At 43.2% G+C, this 17,550-nt stretch overlaps 1 protein-coding gene across 1 annotated transcript in view; it reads right to left on the reverse strand.

Annotated features, from left to right (window-relative positions):
• Positions 1-15,484, reverse strand: part of PKN3 (protein kinase N3) — a 79,669-nt gene extending 64,185 nt beyond the window's left edge. Inside the window, exons 1-2 of the mRNA XM_089669133.1 lie at positions 15,324-15,484; positions 9,483-9,592 (exon numbers count right to left, since the gene is read on the reverse strand). The gene's annotated coding sequence lies outside the window, so the exon portion shown is untranslated. The remainder of the gene's footprint in view (positions 1-9,482; positions 9,593-15,323) is intronic.
• Positions 15,485-17,550: the final 2,066 nt, after the last annotated feature.

A 17,550-nucleotide genomic window follows, 5' to 3' on the forward strand; every position in this document is an offset into this window, starting at 1 on the left:
CCTCCTGACTGTACTGTCTGGCTGAGGTGTATAAATGACAAAAGTAATAGAAAAATTACAAAATCCTGTGGCAATTTATACAACTGGTGTGAATTTTAAATGTGCATTAAAGAGTAACTCCACTTTTGTTGAGAACAAAACATTCTTCTCTGGGTGATAAATTTTAACAAACTTTGTTGCAGATTCCTACCTTTTGTTATTCAGAAGAAATAGCTGTTTATCTGTGTTCGCATACAAAATGAATGTGCATGGGAGTGACTTTATAATTATCAATCAGCTGCTGCACCTGCAGGGTTCTAATGAGGAATTGGCAGGGTCTGCATCCTTTTAGATGTGATTTCCCTTTGGGTGTACCTTACCAAAAATGGCATTTTTGTTGCAGGGGATGCTCCTTATCTGACTTGTATCTTAGTGCAGACTTCTGGAAAAAATCAATGACCCAATCACACAAGCAGGTGTGTAGAATGTGTCCAGGCTGCCATAGTGCATTTCTTTTTACAGAAAATTACAGCACTGCAGAGTAAAAAGAAAAGGTCATTTTTAAGAATATTCAATTACAATAGGACTTGTGTGGCAATTGTATACGCTATTTTTTATTTGCTATTTTTTTTTTCCCCACAAAAGTGGAGTTACCCTTTAAGCTGTTTGTCCACAGTTTAGCTTTAAAGATTCAGCATAGTATAACAATAATTAATATTCATTAATATTCTGGTAAAGTTTTGCTGTAGACATGTATACAGTTAATGTAATTCTCAGAAATATGACATTAAACATTCTTGTACACATTGTAAGACACTCATACAGTCATAATTTTTTCTTCGTGAACAATGACCTGATTCCCCCATTCCCACTGTGTAGACTTCGCTGTCATCAGAATAAACTGATCAGTGTTGCCAGATACAGCTGGCAACACTGATCAACTGGCTAAATCCCAACAGGCTGGTTCTACAGAAGCTGATTGGTAGATCGGTAGATCTGTACAACCATGGCATCCAAACACGGACTGAAATTCGGTCAGCACCTGTTGAACTTGCCGAATTTTGATCCATGTATGGTCGCCTTAAGTTATTCTGAATAATGTATTCCCTTTGGAGGATATGTTTAAAAAGTATACCCGCTAAGTACCACTTGCATATAACCCCAAACCCAAGCCTGGTCATAGATTGCCTCACTCATTTCACAATTTTATTGCACTGACAAGCTCAGTATATATCCAGCATATAAATTGTATCTGTCAGCTGCATGGAGTTTGTAGCTTTTTTCTAAGAACTGGTTGTCATATTTGGAGTTATAGAGCATTCTTTGTGTATTTCAATAAACGAGGTATTATAGAATTCCTGCTCTCAGTACCCAGCTGTGTCTCTAGCCCTCGTAAAGCTGTTCTATATATATTATGTGACAATAGAAGGTGTGAAGAACCTGCCAGGGAAGTGAGAGCTCCTGAACAGGTTGAGTCACCTGATAAAAGATATTTAAAATAGTTCTCTAAATTAATTAGAGGACGCCACCACCAACGGCAGCTCAGACTAATAAACCCAGATCTGGAAACTGGATTTGACAAAGAGCTATAATTAGATAAAATAATTAGAAACAGTATTCAATTATATCCTAGAGCCCTGGGGAAGAGGGATGTTTTCTGGACTACGGCTGGTATGTGCTCTAGCATCAGGCTCAGGATGGGATCTGGATCACTCATATTGTCAGCCATGAACAAGAAGATGAACCATCAAAGACACAACTGGACCACATAAAGCAGGGGAAGGCAACCTCACCACTTTAGTTGTTGTGGAACTACAAGTTCCATAAAGTAATTGCAAAGCTGACAGCCACAGGCAATGACCCCCACAGCCATGATACAATTCTGATCCGAAGATTGAGGAGCCACACCAAAGGGTAAGAATCCATGGTGAAGTTTATTCCAACGTGTATATGGGGTATAGCATTCCAACGTGTTTCGGGCGTCCATCCCCCTTCCTCAGTAAAATACATTTCCATTATTTATTTTGTTTCCACCTTTTATGACATATTCTAGCCCTGATGAAGGGTGGCCCCTGAAACACGTTGGATGTTATACCACCATCAATGACCAGAATAAACTGAATTCTGGATTCTTACCTTTTGGTGTGGCACTTATTTCTGGAACACAGTTTTGTACACACAACCCAGGCTCACTATGGTAACCCCTTTGTTTACAGAAGCTACCTACCAATCAGATGGCCACAGGGTTATCAATATCAGTGACATCAATTTGAACACAAGACTTCCAGCTCTCAGGTTCAGCACCATCTACCTACCCCCCAGATTCATGATGAGATTAGTTTCACCTCAACTGGAGTGTCAAGGTTGTCCATTCCAGCATGTGGACAGTGAAAGGGCTCACTCTCCCTCATGCAGAATAGTGAAAGCAGGGAGGCAAACAGCTCTTTGGTTAACAAAAAAAAGAATATAATGTACCCAGTTCTCTAATTCAGATCCCCCTACTAGACCCCATAGCCAGGTCCTGACCATTTACAGCCACAGCAATACAGCATGGTCAAAACTCCTGAATGTGAAGGTACAAAGGATTACCGATGAGGTTATCTCTGTGCTGTCTCCCCCAATCACCAAGCTGTATTTGTAACATTGACAGCACCGTGCAACTCTTGATTGGTTGACAGCACCATGCAACTCTTGATTGATTGACAGCACCAGCCCCCCCTCTGCTAGCATGACTGCTGATGCACAGATGCTAGTATAAAAGACAGGTGATGTACTTACACCTGAATGACTGGCATGTGGTCACAGAGATTTTCCAGCATGCTCACACATTTTTCTGATTACTGGCAAATTAAACTTAACAAAACCAAGTTGTCATAGGTAATGCTTGGATTTGTCACACGCTGCTTGTAAACATCACGGTATGTGTCCTTAGGCCCATGACAGGCACTGCGGATATTCAAACCTTCAATCTTCAACATTACTGAGCCGTCCAACTCCAGGTTAACAAGTTGCATTAGTGCTTTACAAGGATGTCATTTTAGTACAACAAATTATATATCCATAAATGAGTAATACTGAGCACTGAGACGGGTATCTGACACATGTATAGTCTACACCTGTACACACGTACTCCATGCATGTGACCTGAGAACAATGCACATGTCTTGTTATGAGCTTGATTTAAGGCCTCTTGCACATGGAGTAAAAAAAAGCCACTTTTTTGGGGGGTTTTTTTGTGACCGATCTGAACACAGGTGCATTGTTGTCCATTTAACAACGCATACAGCTACATGAAGACCAGTAATACAGTGAAAGAGGCCGTAGAATAAAAATAGAAAATGTTATGTTTGAGTGCAGTAATTGATGCACACACACAAGGCATACGCATGTATACATGTATATTGCAGCACTAGCAACTAGAAACGGATGAAGAATTGTATGCATGTATACGCATACATACCTATAAGTGTGTATATGCCGAATCTTTACGGGTCATTTTACTCAAGATCTTTGTGTCAACAAGATCCTGAGTAGACTTCCTTCACACAGCCATAAAAAAAAAAAATTTGTACTGGAGGTTATTACACACGTGTTGTCTAGGAGCAAAGTTTCTGTGTAATGATCAGTAAAATACTTCTGTATAGATATGTTTAGGAGCCTTTCACACACGCAGACCATTGGTTTCATTCGCTCAGTCAAAGAAAAAATGGATGAAGTTCACAACAGTTTCACATCAGTTTTTATATCTGTTTTTTACATCCACTACCAACACAAAAACGGATGCAAAAACAGACCATTTACATCTGTTTTTTGTCCTTTCCATTTTTTTTTTCTTTAAATGAAACAAAAAATAGGATTTTGATCAGTTTCAACAAACAGATGTTGACAGTTGGGGATGTAAACGGATGATTATCCATGTTCTTAGATGCAGATTTTTGGATTCTGTGTTAGGCTTCATTCACGTGGCAATTAAAAAAAAATGCCTATACAAGTGTTTTTTTAAAATATGGATCTGAACACAGCTGCATTGTTTTCAATGGAGCCATTCACTCGGGGGTGTAAACATGAGCTGCTTTCAGATCTGTAATATAGAATCTAAAAATCTGCAAGATGTGCTTTATGTACTTAGGTGTATACACACATGTATATGCATTTGTAAGCATGTAAAATAAAGCCTAAACAAAGGGGAAAAATAAATGATCATAAAAACATTATGTATGCATACGGGTCATCTATACTCAAGTGTTTTACTTATTATACAGGAACTTTTCTCCTAGAAAACACATGTAATAACATCAGTAAAGGCCGGTTCACACTATTGAAACACAGTCCATATGCGTTCTGGATGTGTTTCCGCATGCACATTTTTGGCTCATTTGAGTGTGTTTTTAATGCGTTCCAGTTCATTTTTCCCCCTTTCTTAAATTTAACTAGGGACATGTGTGTTGCTGCATTCAGATCTGTAAATAAAAACACTAGTACAGTGGGTATAGAAAAGAATCATCCCCCTTAAAAATATTCAGATTTACTTGCTTTGCAGCCTGAAATAAGGACAGACACAGTTTTTGTTTTATCCAGCTGTACTCAGTGCAACTTATAACATCCAAGTGAAAGATATCACACCAACATGTCAGAGATAAAAAAAAAAAATTAAAAAACAGAATCACAGAGTTGGAAAAGGATCACCCCTTTGTATTCAGTATTTGGTTGAACCACTTTGCATTTTATTTCCAGCCTTTAGTCTGTTGGGATATGTTTCTACTAACTTGGCACATCTAGACTTTGCAATGTTTGCCCGCTCTTTGCAGAACTGCTCAGGTTCCATTAGATTTGATGGTGACTGTTTGTGGACTGCAGTCTTCAAGTCATTCCACAGATTTTCAAAGGGGTTTAAGTCTGGGCTCTGACTAGGCCATGCAAGGACATATACCTTTGTCTCCTTCAAACACTATGTGGTCAATGTTGCTGTGTGCTTTGGGACATTGTCTTGTTGGAAGGTAAACCTTCTTCCAATTGACTTTTTGGCAGAGAGCAGATTTTCCTCAAGAATTTGCTGGTGTTTTGCCCCATCCATTTTTTCCTTCTATCCTGACAAGTGCTCCAGTCCCTGCTGCAGAGAACCCCCCATAACAGGATATTACCAACTCCATGCTTTACTGTAGGAATGGTGTTATTTGGATGGTGAGCTGGATTGGATGTCCGCCAGACATATCATTTAGTGTTGAAACCAAATATTTCAATTTTAGTCTCATCTGACCATAACACCTTTTTCCATGTGGCCTCAGAATCGTCAAGGTGCATTTTGGCAAAGCTCAGTGGTGACTGCATGTGGCCTTTCTCGAGGAGCGGCTTTTTTCTTGCATCCCTCCAACACAAGCCACATTTCTGGAGAATTTGTGATATTGTCATATGCACACAATGACCACTCTGCCATACATCCCTGCAACTGCTTCAGAGTTGCTGTAGGCCTCTTGGTAGCCTCTCGGACCAGTTTCCTCCTGGCGTTTTCATCCAGTTTGGAGCAAACGTCCTGACCCAGGGAGGGTCTTTATTGTACCATATACCTTCCACTTCTTAATAACAGTCTTCATTGTGCTTCTAGGCATTGATAAAGCAGGGACTGAAATGCTCCAGGAAAGCTCTTTTCATGTTGAGCCAATCAAAATGACCACAGCTGATCATAGATGACTCGTGTGCCATTGCGTAGGCGATTAGCTACACCTGATTGAGTCATTTTTAGAAGGGGGCAATCCTTTTTCCAACTCAGTGATTCTGTTTTTTATTTATTTATTTTTAAATTGACATGTTGGTGTTATATCTTTCACTTGATTGTTATAAGTTGCACTGAGTAAATACAGCTGGATAAAACAAAAACTGTGTTTGTCTTCATTTCAGGCTGCAAAGCAACAACATGTGATCATTTTAAAGGGGATGGGCGAGTGATTCTTTTCTATACCCATTGTATATGCTGCATGAGTAAAGCCTAAACATCAGTAAATTTTGTCTGTGTGCAAGAGGTTTAAAGTGTATATATAGCTATTTTTTTCAGTTTTGAATATACTGGAGAGATAGAACCCATCACGTTTTTTTTTTCCTTCCACAAGGGGCAATTTGAGCCCCATGCAAGGCCGTGTTTACCTGCATGGGGATCCACAGGTGTTCCATGCATCCTGGTGCTGGCAGTCCCATTCATATCTACTGGGACACAATGGCCGCAGATGCAACCACTTCTCCCCATATGACATCCATGTGGGTGCCTGCTGCATGCCCCTGAACTCACTGTGGATACGTTCGGGGCCGTGCATTTGCACCCACTTGAATGTCACCTTGGTAGCAGTGGCTGCATCCACGCAGCTTTTGTGTCCCAATAGACAACTATGGGATTGCCAGAACCAGGATGCTTTCTGATACTTAAAAGTTGGGGTTGGGGGGGGGAACTGAGCATGGTGTGAAGGGCCCCTTGAGATGATTGTTTCTCACTTTGGGGAGATTTCATCTTACTTCCTGTTGTATCTCCAGGACAGGAAGCAAAGAAATATCCACAAGAGAATACAAAAAAACCCCACAAAGGAGTGCGATGCACTGAAATGTACGTGTACAATCCAAACACACACGTTCCTGCGTTAAAAATGGCTGTGTGGAACCGAACAAAATCAGCAAGGAAAAATGTCACCAGCACACCGAGGATCAGCAATATGGGTCCAAAGGTTTTAATGAACGATCACATACTTACAGCAAGGCAACGTTTCGGAGTCTCGCAGGACCCCTTCATCAGGCATGTGACCCGCATGTGGTCACATGCCTGATGAAGGGGTCCTGCGAGACTCCAAAATGTTGCCTTGCTGTAACTATGTGATCGTTCATTAAAACCTTTGGACCCATATTGGTGATCCTTGGTGTGCTGGTGACATTTTTCCCGCACTGAAATGCAAAGCACACCACCCCCTGCCAGAGGCTAGTAAAATAAATACGTTTTTACTGTTTTCCCAAGCAGGCTAGTGCGCACCTAGTCTAAGGGCCCGTTCACACCACATCACACATAAAACCTCACTGAAACGCATTGAAAACGCATGCTTGTTTATGTGAATTTAGCATGCGGTTTCATGTAAATTGGCATGCTTTTTAATGTCATCCGTTGTAAAGGGACTGGCATCTGGCAGTGACGAGATACTACATTCTCTTTTAAATTTTTTTATGTCTTTACTTTCACTTGAAGTTGTGCCGTGAATAAGGCACCATTGTTCCCTATGTTCCTTTGCAGTGACCCGTTTTGTTCCAGGGCAAAAAAAGTCACTGCATATAGCATGAACGGGCCCTAAACCCCGGTCACACCGGGTGCAGCTTGGCATGTGATTTGAATGCCATACAACTTGCAAATCGCATGGCAAGTTGCACCCTATTGTCCACAATTACAGCGGTCATATTTCTATAAGTAGTGCATTCACTACTTTTGGTGTGATTTGCATAGACATCTGTACCAGATGTTTTGCAAATCGCACCTCAAATCAGCAGGTCATCCGACTTTGAAATCGTGCGACTTCACTGTAAGTCGCACAATTTCAAAGTTGGGATTGGTGTCACTGGGGTGTAAGATGATTTCCTCTTACTTCCTGTTGTACCTTCAAGACAGGAAGTAAAGGAAAATCTCCACAAGAGAGTAATAGAAAAAACAACAACCACCAACGTTCTATCCCTTCCCTAGTCTGGCCAAAACTAAAATGCTTTTCCCTTCAGCAGGTTCCCGACAGAACATCCATTCTGACACACAAGGTGCTACAGCACCTCATGACAAGCAATTACATCTATTTAGCTGACCTGATTACTGGTAATGATTAATGTAATTGCTTGTTTGTGGGTCATCGTGCTTTAAAGATCTTAATTGCAGATCCCAATCAAATCCATAATAAGAGGTTAGCAAGTCCAACTCCAGGCAAAACGGTTTCCTTTGCTTTGGAATAGTGGGGAAGGAATACAACAGTGCTATGGCTTTATTGCAGCCTATGCAGCCAATACACCTCACTGCAGCCAGGCTACTGGCATTTTCTGGAGGAAATTTCAGCATATTATCTCAGGAGATCATAGGTGACCTTCCATTCCTGACCATGACCATGTACAGCAAAATAAGGGGGCAAAGATCCATCTTTCTTGGAAGAGTGTACATTTCTAATAGTGTTTCTAATAGACAAAAAACGTTTCTTTTTCCATTTTGGACATGAAGGGAATGTTTAGAGCCCTTATGAGATTTTTCTAAAATTCCGTTCTCTTAGGGGCAGGACTTTTTCCCCCATCGGGAACGAAGGGGAACACAGTTCTGGCACCTCCAGCACTAAATTTGTGTATTGGCAAAGGGTGTTGTGGTGTGCTGGAAGGCCTTTTGGTGCTGGCCATGGGGGGGGTCTATTGTTGCCTAAATGGATCTATTGTTACTGGTGGGGTATGTTGTTTCAGAGCAATCTATTGTTGCTGGTGGGGTTATATATTATCTAAATGGGGTGGTACTGGGAGGTGGGTAGGAGGCAGAGACAAGAGCCGGTGCTTGGAGGTGGGAGTAGCTGCACCTATTCTCTGAGAAAAAAAGCCCTGCTTGGCAGAGATTGCTTCACTTGCCATTCTGGAGATACAATGGGAAGCGTGAGGAAATTTCTCCATAGTTACAGATTGTGATCATCAGAATGTGTACCCATTGGGAGATTACCCTCACTTCCTGTTCTAGTAGCAACATTATATTTTCCCCATCGCCCTCCATCCCAGTGATTACAATCAACAGGGCAACTAGTGAGGGTAAATCTCTCCAACGGAGGGCCTATCAGTAGTCCAAGTCTGGCCAGGGATTTAATTCACCCCCACTTTATCCACGACATAAAAGAACAAATGTTTACCTTTAGGTGCACTATTAGCCCAGCTGTGGCCAATCCATTGTTTGATTTCAGGGCTAACTGGGTTGTGATGTAAATCTCCCCCACTCTTATAGATTGATTGTGGCAGACATGATCAGCAAGGGGCCCCTGTGTGAAAACATCTGGGCCCCCCATTCAGTTGTCTCTTACTTTTTCTGCCCTGGTAGTACTACACGGGTCATTATAACCTCTTTTACAAAGATTTTAGCATTTCACTTAAACAGACTACCACTACACTACAGCAAGCGGAGTCTGACTAACTAAAATCTCTAGACGTATGAAATGATTGCTAAACAAATCCCTCCTATAGGGTAGGCTACACAAGAATCATGTAGTAGCAGTCTTGTAGGATCACACAATGCTCCATTCATCTGAAAGGATATACAGTACATCCTACTTGTGTAGCCTACTCCATAGGGAGCCATTCATTCCAATTATTCACTGATCATTTACTACACCTAGTGATCTATTCCTATTGAATGTCATTGGGATACAAAAAAACAAACAAACAGTCTCCTGTGTAGCTCTAGCCCATTCAGGTGACTGCCAGGAAGGGGTTAAAGTGCAACTGATCCCAAATAAGAAAACAGTTATATTTCCGCTTACCAGTCCCGAAATGTGGTGGCTGCATTCGTTTTTTCTCGGCTTACAACATTTTCAGCAAGTACAAAAAATATCTGTTGATGTTGCCAAAAATACTGTGTCCTTGTCACGTCCTGTGAGGGAAAAAAAAAAAAAAAAGTTATAATCTTTTCTTTCTGTAAACTACTTATCTCTTAGATTGTAAGCTCCAAGGATCAGGGCCCTCCTATCCCTTTTGTATTGAACTGTATTGTTGCTGTATTGTCTCCCGTTATATGTAAAGCGCTGAGCAAACTGTTGGCGCTATATAAATCCTGTATAATAATAATAACCTCATCAGCCCCATATAATGGAGATGGTTAAAACAGACATACGTAAAGCCCAGCCTGGGTTACAACCATGGCTCCCTCCATTGATACAGTGGAGACACACGTCCGCTCTCCTCCCCTCCTTGTTGCTGACCTGGGCAGCAACGTGTTGATGTCACTTCCAGGTCCCCTGTCAGTTTCCCCAGCCAGTATGGCTGGCAAAGAATGAATTGCAATGTGATCTGCACTACATTACATTCAGTGGAGCACAGAGGAGACAAGCAGGATCTTTTAGACCCTGGATGTCTCATTGAAGAGAATCTGTCTCCAAAAAACATCACATAGGGGACTTTTTGTCTCCTATGTGATGAAAAAAAAATAAAAGTAAATTGTAAAAAATAAAAGTTACACCCAAGCACATAAAATCCCCCCCCCCAAAAAGGCCTCCCACATATAAGCCCGTAGAAATGTAAACGCACGTGTCGGGGGCTCCTACACATGAAAACATTGATTGCGATACACGTTACATATTGCTGCGCACGCCGTAGTGACAGCAATAATTCTAGCACCAGACCATCTCCGTAACGCTAAATTGCAGCCCTATAGGGGGCTTTTAAAGTGTTTTTTTACTGAAATTTTGCATTTCGTAGACCTATGCGGTAATATTGTATTTCATAAAAAATTGGAACTATCACCATTTTATTCTGTAGGGCAGTGGTCTCCAAACTGCAGCCCGGATGTGGCCCTTTGCCTACCTATATCTGGCGCTTGGTCACTACTCCCGCCACAGACACCGGTGATGGGGCACGACTCCCACCACAGACACCGGTGATGGGGCACGACTCCCGCCACAGACACCGGTGATGGGGCACTACTCCCGCCACAGACACCGGTGATGGGGCACTACTCCCGCCACAGACACCGGTGATGGGGCACTACTCCCGCCACAGACACCGGTGATGGGGCACTACTCCCGCCACAGACACCGGTGATGGGGCACTACTCCCGCCACAGACACCGGTGATGGGGCACTACTCCCGCCACAGACACCGGTGATGGGGCACTACTCCCGCCACAGACACCGGTGATGGGGCACTACTCCCACCACAGACACCGGTGATGGGGCACTACTCCCGCCACAGACACCGGTGATGGGGCACTACTCCCGCCACAGACACCGGTGATGGGGCACACTTGCTCCTACTGATACCAGGGATGGAGCACTATTCCTCCCACTGACACCAATGATGGGGCATTATTCCTCCCAATGACACCATTATTTGCTCCCATTAACACCAGGGCCCTTTCTACTCACACTGGCCACAGTCCGGCCCCCTCAAAGTCTGAAGGACAAGAAACTGGCCCTTTGTTTCTGAAGTTTGGAGTCCCCTGCACTAGGGTGTCTGCTTTCAGAAAATATAGAATGTATTGTGGTTTTTAGGTAATGTTCAGACCTAAAATGATTTCTTAAACATGCGTGCAAAAAACACAAAACACGGCTCTGGCAGCAAAAGGGGTTAAAGGAGAAGCTCACCTTTAGTAACATGCGACAACCATATTCAAGGTATAACATGTTACTAACGTGACGGTCTGCACCCCAACTGATCCCCCCCATTGTGACAGTTGGCGGGGGCTCCACCACACAGAGTTTTGTGAATGAATGAACAATAGTTACCATCTGCCACCACAGCAAGTGGCTTGTAGTTCTCCATGAACTGAGGGCGCTAGTGAGCACTCTCATAGTTCATTGATTCTTCCTGGATCTCAGTAACTGTCTGCCTATATGTGAGTTTGAGGGCGACTGACATTACACCTGTGGGTGCAATGCTCTGCAGATCCCAAGTAAAAAAATAAATTTTTTACCTGCAAAAAAATGTATCAGTATTTAATTTTTTTCAGTGAACATATATTTGAGTGTAGACACACACGTACATTTCTCTGGCGTACAATTAAGTATTTAGAACTAAATGTGAAACTTTTTAATAACTTCTTATCCCTTACAACACACATGTACAGTATTCACCCCAGGGGCGTACTTACAGGGGTCGCTATTGCGACCTGGCCCCATGCTCCAGGGGGCCCGTGCGGCTCCCCTGTACACCTGAATAGGAGGGGGGGGGGGAAAGTAGAGGAACTGATGTCCTCCATTTTCCTCCTGCAATCGCTGGAAGTCTGCTTCTCCCCCTCTCCTTCCTGCTGGCCTTCAGCCGCTGCAGGAGGAAAGTGGAGGGCATCCGTTCCTCTACATGCCACCCCTCCTATCCCGCTCCTGCTGCCACTGGGCCTCTGTGTGCTCTTCTGCCCTCACCCCTCTGCAGCGCTGCCTAATTTCCCCCCTTCACTCTCCCGCTGGCCTCGTTTTCAGAATGGACAGAGTCAGTGATCAGTAGTGATCGCCGAGTCTGTCCATTCATAAATGAAGCATTGTAAACTGTCACCAAACTTCCGTTTGTAAATGAATGGGAAGCTGTATACAGAGCTCTTCCTGTCCATTCATTCTGTGCAGCTGAGGCTGCAGAGATGGAGACTGAGGGCTGTGTCCCTAATTTCCTTTACGGTCTCAAAGGTGGAACACCTGAGGTCTGTTTAGATCCTGGATATCTCGCCAAACCACCCCCCCAAAAACAGGGGCTGCCAGAGATCATCCCCTTCAGACAGCAGGTACACCCCTATCCACACATCGTAGACCTGCACAGCTCCCATATACAGCGAAGGAAGGAAGTATTTGATCCCCTGCTGATTTTGAATGTTTGCCCACTCACAAAGAAATGATCAGTCTAAAAATTGAATGGTAGGTGTATTGTAACACTGAGAGACAGAATAGCAACAAAACATTCAAAAGAAATGCATGTCTAACAAATGATGACTGATTTGCATGTTCATGAGGGAAATAAGTATTTGATCCCCTATCATTCAACAGGATTTCTGGCTACCAGGTGTCTTTCATACAGGTAACAAGCTGAGATTAGAAGCAGTCTCTTAAATGGAGTGCTGCTAATCTCATTTTGTTCCCTGTATAAGACACCTGTCCACAGGAGCAATCAAACAATCAGATTCCAAACTCTCCACCATGGTAAAGACCAAAGAGCTGTCCAAGGATGTCAGGGACAAGATTGTAGACCTACACAAGGCTGGACTGGGCTACCAAACTATCACCAAGCGGCTTGGTGAGAAGGTGACAATAGTTGGTACAATCATTCGCAAAAGGAAGAAACACAAAACAACTGTCAGTCTCCCTAGGTCTGGTGCACCATGCAAGATCTCACCTCGTGGAGTGTCAATGATCATGAGAACAGTGAGGAATCATCCCAGAACTACACGTGAGGATCTTGTCAATGATCTCCAGCCAGCTGGGACCACAGTCACCAAGAAAACAATTGGTAACACACTATGCCGACAAGGACTGAAATCCTGCAGTGTCCGCAAGGTCCCTCTGCTCAAGAAAGCACATGTCCAGGCCCGTCTGAAGTTTGCCACTGAACATCTGAATGATGCAGAGGAGGACTGGTTGAAAGTGTTGTGGTCAGATGAGACCAAATCGAGCTCTTTGGCATCAACTCAACTGTGTTTGGAGGAGGAGGAAGAACACCATCCCAACTGTCAAACATGGTGGTGGAAACATTCTGCTTTGGGGGTGTTTTTCTGCTAAGGGGACAGGACAACTGCACCGTATCAAAGGGACGATGGACGGGGCAATGTACCATCAAATCTTGGGTGAGAACCTTCTTCCCTCAGTCAAGGCATTGAAAATGGGTTGTGGATGGGTGTTCCAGCATGACAATGACCCATAACACACGGCCAAGGCAACAAAGGAGTGGCTCAAGAAGAAGCACATTAAGGTCCTGGAGTGGCCTAGCCAGTCCCCAGACCTTAATCCGATTGAAAATCTGTGGAGGGAGCTGAAAGTTCGAGGTGCCAAACGTCAGCCACCAAACCTTAATGACTTGGAGAGGATCTGCCAAGAGGAGTGGGCCAAAATCCCAACAAGGGATTTGCCACCAAGTACTAAGTCATGTTTTGTGAAGGGGATCAAATACTTATTTCCCTCATGAACATGCAAATCAGTCATCATTTGTTAGACATGCATTTCTGCTGAATTTTTTGTTGCTATTCTGTCTCTCAATGTTACACTACACCTACCATTTGATTTTTAGACTGATCATTTCTTTGTGAGTGGGCAAACATTCAAAATCAGCAGGGGATCAAATACTTATTTCCTTCACTGTACATGTCATAGACCTGTCCACTTCCCATGCACATATACCAGATAGACCTGTCCACCTCCAAAGCACATATACCAGATAGACCTGTCCACCTCCCATATACTTATAATAGATCTGTATACCCCATATTACTTATAATAGACATATACTCCTCCCATACGCATGCCATAGACCTGTACACCTCCCATACGCATGCCATGGACCTGTACACATCCCATATACTTATAATAGACCTGTATACCCCATATACACCTCCCATATACATACCATAGACCTGTACACCCCATATACAGGTAAACCCCATATTCATACCATAGACAAGTACACCCCATGTACATACCATAGACATGTACACCCCATATACATACCATAGACATGTACACCCCATATACATACCATAGACATGTACACCCCATATACATACCATAGACATGTACACCCCATATACATACCATACACCTCCCATATACATACCATACACCTCCCATATACATACCATACACCTCCCATATACATACCATACACCTCCCATATACATACCATACACCTCCCATATACATACCATACACCTCCCATATACATACCATACACCTCCCATATACATACCATACACCTGTACGCCTCCCTTATACATACCATACACCTCCCATATACATACCAAAGAACTGTACACCTCCATATACACAAAGAACTGTACAACTTCATATACACACCATAGACATACCATAGACCTGTACACCTCCATATGCACACACCATAGACCTGTACACCTCCATATGCACACACCATAGACCTGTACACCTCCATATGCACACACCATAGACCTGTACACCTCCATATGCACACACCATAGACCTGTACACCTCCATATGCACACACCATAGACCTGTACACCCCATATACATACCATAGACCTGTACATCTCCATATACATACCATAGACCTGTACATCTCCATATACATACCATAGACCTGTACATCTCCATATACATACCATATTCATACCATACACCTCCCATATACATACCATAGACCTGTACACCCCATATACACACCATAGACCTGTACACCCCAAATACACACACCATAGACCTGTACACCTCCATATACACACCATAGACCTGTACACCCCATATACACACCATAGACCTGTACACCTCCATATACACACCATAGACCTGTACACCTCCATATACACACCATAGACCTGTACACCCCATATACACACCATAGACCTGTACACACCATAGACCTATACACACACACCATAGACCTGTACACCCCATATACACACCATAGACTTGTACACCCCCCATACACTTGTACACACCCACCTTCGCCCTGTGACGCTCACATGCCCCCAGCGGTGAGTACACGACCTCGCTCTCCCCGGTACGCGGAGCCCGCACACTGCCCGGACCTCCTCCGCCCCTCTTCTCGCACTAACTTCAATCTTCCCGGGAAAAGCTTCTCCACCCAGCGGGAACACCGAGTACTGCACTCCGTAACGGCCGGACGTCACCACCCACAAAAGGAACACGTGTAACTTTATCACCATCTAGTGTAGAAGAAAAGAATTGCTAATTCATAGTTTTTCAGAGAGAAATTCTGCCATCTCTTGGAAATATAGCAAAATGCAGAACTACAGTTTCACAAAAAAGAAAAGGTGACTATATACCTACAATATATAACCAGGGCTTAAAATTTCAAGTCCTGAGATACTAACCAGGCCTTGGAGTTACTCGCCACCAACAAACAGAGACACTTGTACACACACAGACATGTACATACACACACACAGAAACATGTACACACACGCACAGAGACACATGTACACACAGGCACGTACAGACACGCATTCACACAGATACATGTACATACACAGAAATACACATGCACAGACACGTGTACATACACACAGACACATGTACCTACATAAACACACACACACACACAGACACGTACACATACACAGAAATACACACGCACAGACACATGTACATACACACAGACACATGTACATACATACACAGATACATGTACATACACAGAAATACACACGCACAGACACATGTACATACACACAAACACACACACATGTACATGCACACACACACATGTACATACACACAGACACATGTACAATTGTACATGCATACACTGACACACACACATGTACACCCTCCCTAAAAAGTTGCAGTACTTCGTTGTTCACTCACAGATCCAGGTACTGCACTCTAGGGGGAGGCAGAAAGCACAGCACACACTCCTTGCTTTGCTATTGAGCAGTCTGACGGCTCCCAGTGTGGCCTGAGCTCCAAGCCTGCTCAGCAAGACAGCCCTGGGGGACACACTCGCTCCCACAATAATTTCCACTCGCCATGGGGGAGCAAGCAAGTGGACATTTCAAGCCCTGTTGTATGTGTATAATAAAGTTTACTATACTTTAGTCACTTTTGAACCACAAAGTACAGTAGGACGAAGTCGATATCATGATGTCACCTCCCTGATTCTCCATCTCATCCAATCAGAGAACTTTTTGCATTCATTGAAAAAATGCAAAGCATTGCCTCAATTCTGAGTGAGCAAATTCCTGTGTTTACAATGCAGGTGGGCAGCCTCTTGGTACAGGACCCAAAAGCTAGTGGAGATCACTGGAGTAGCGGTATCAACCATAGCTCCCAACTGTCCCTGATTTCGGGGGACTGTTCCTTATTTGGAACAAAGTCCCTCTGTCCCTCTTTCCTCCTCATTTGTCCCTCATTTTGGTCAGAGCTATATAATTGTATATAAAATGCTTTATTATCTATTGTTTATTATCTATTAGGTAGGACAGTGGTTAAATGGTTAGCACTTCCACCTGGCAGTACTAGGGTTGTCGGTTCAAATCCCAACCACAGCACCATCTGCCTGGAGTTTGCATATTCTCCCTGTGCCTGTGTGGGTTTCCTTTGGGTACTCTGTTTTCCTTCCACACACCAAAGACATAGGTTATAGGACATAGGTAGGTTAGTTGGCTCTTGTCTAAATTGGCCCCAGTATGTTTATGTGGGTTAGGGAGCTTAGATTGTACACTCCTTGAGGGTTAGGGACTGATGTAAATGTACAATATATATATAAAGTGCTGCATAAATTGACGGCACTTTTTAAGTACCTGTAATAAATAAATTATCTTTCAAAAAGTGTTTCCCAGTGCTAAACCTTTCATCCAAATTGCTGCATCTGTAAATTTCAAAAGCCAGTATAAAGGGATGGTGGTGTTAAAAACAAAAGCTCTTGTGGGTTTAACTAATAATGTATTATGTATAATTCTCCTTAATGGGGCGTGGCAGGGTGTGTGTCCTATGCCTACATACCTTTGCTGATAGGTGTCCCTCATTCCTATCTCAAAACATTGAGAGGTATGGTATCTACTACAGTGATTTCCAGCTTCCACAAGGATTCCACAGGTATGTATTCATATTTACACTGGTCCAAGCTGGAACAATGTGACAATGTTTACATTGCCATATGTGGAATATCTTTGAGCTGGAATGTCCCTATTCTAAATTTAGTATTGAG

This window comes from Staurois parvus, unplaced genomic scaffold, assembly GCF_062004578.1.
Source record: "Staurois parvus isolate SC_StPar_1 unplaced genomic scaffold, SC_StPar_1.0 ptg000068l, whole genome shotgun sequence".
Lineage (NCBI taxonomy): Eukaryota > Metazoa > Chordata > Amphibia > Anura > Ranidae > Staurois > Staurois parvus.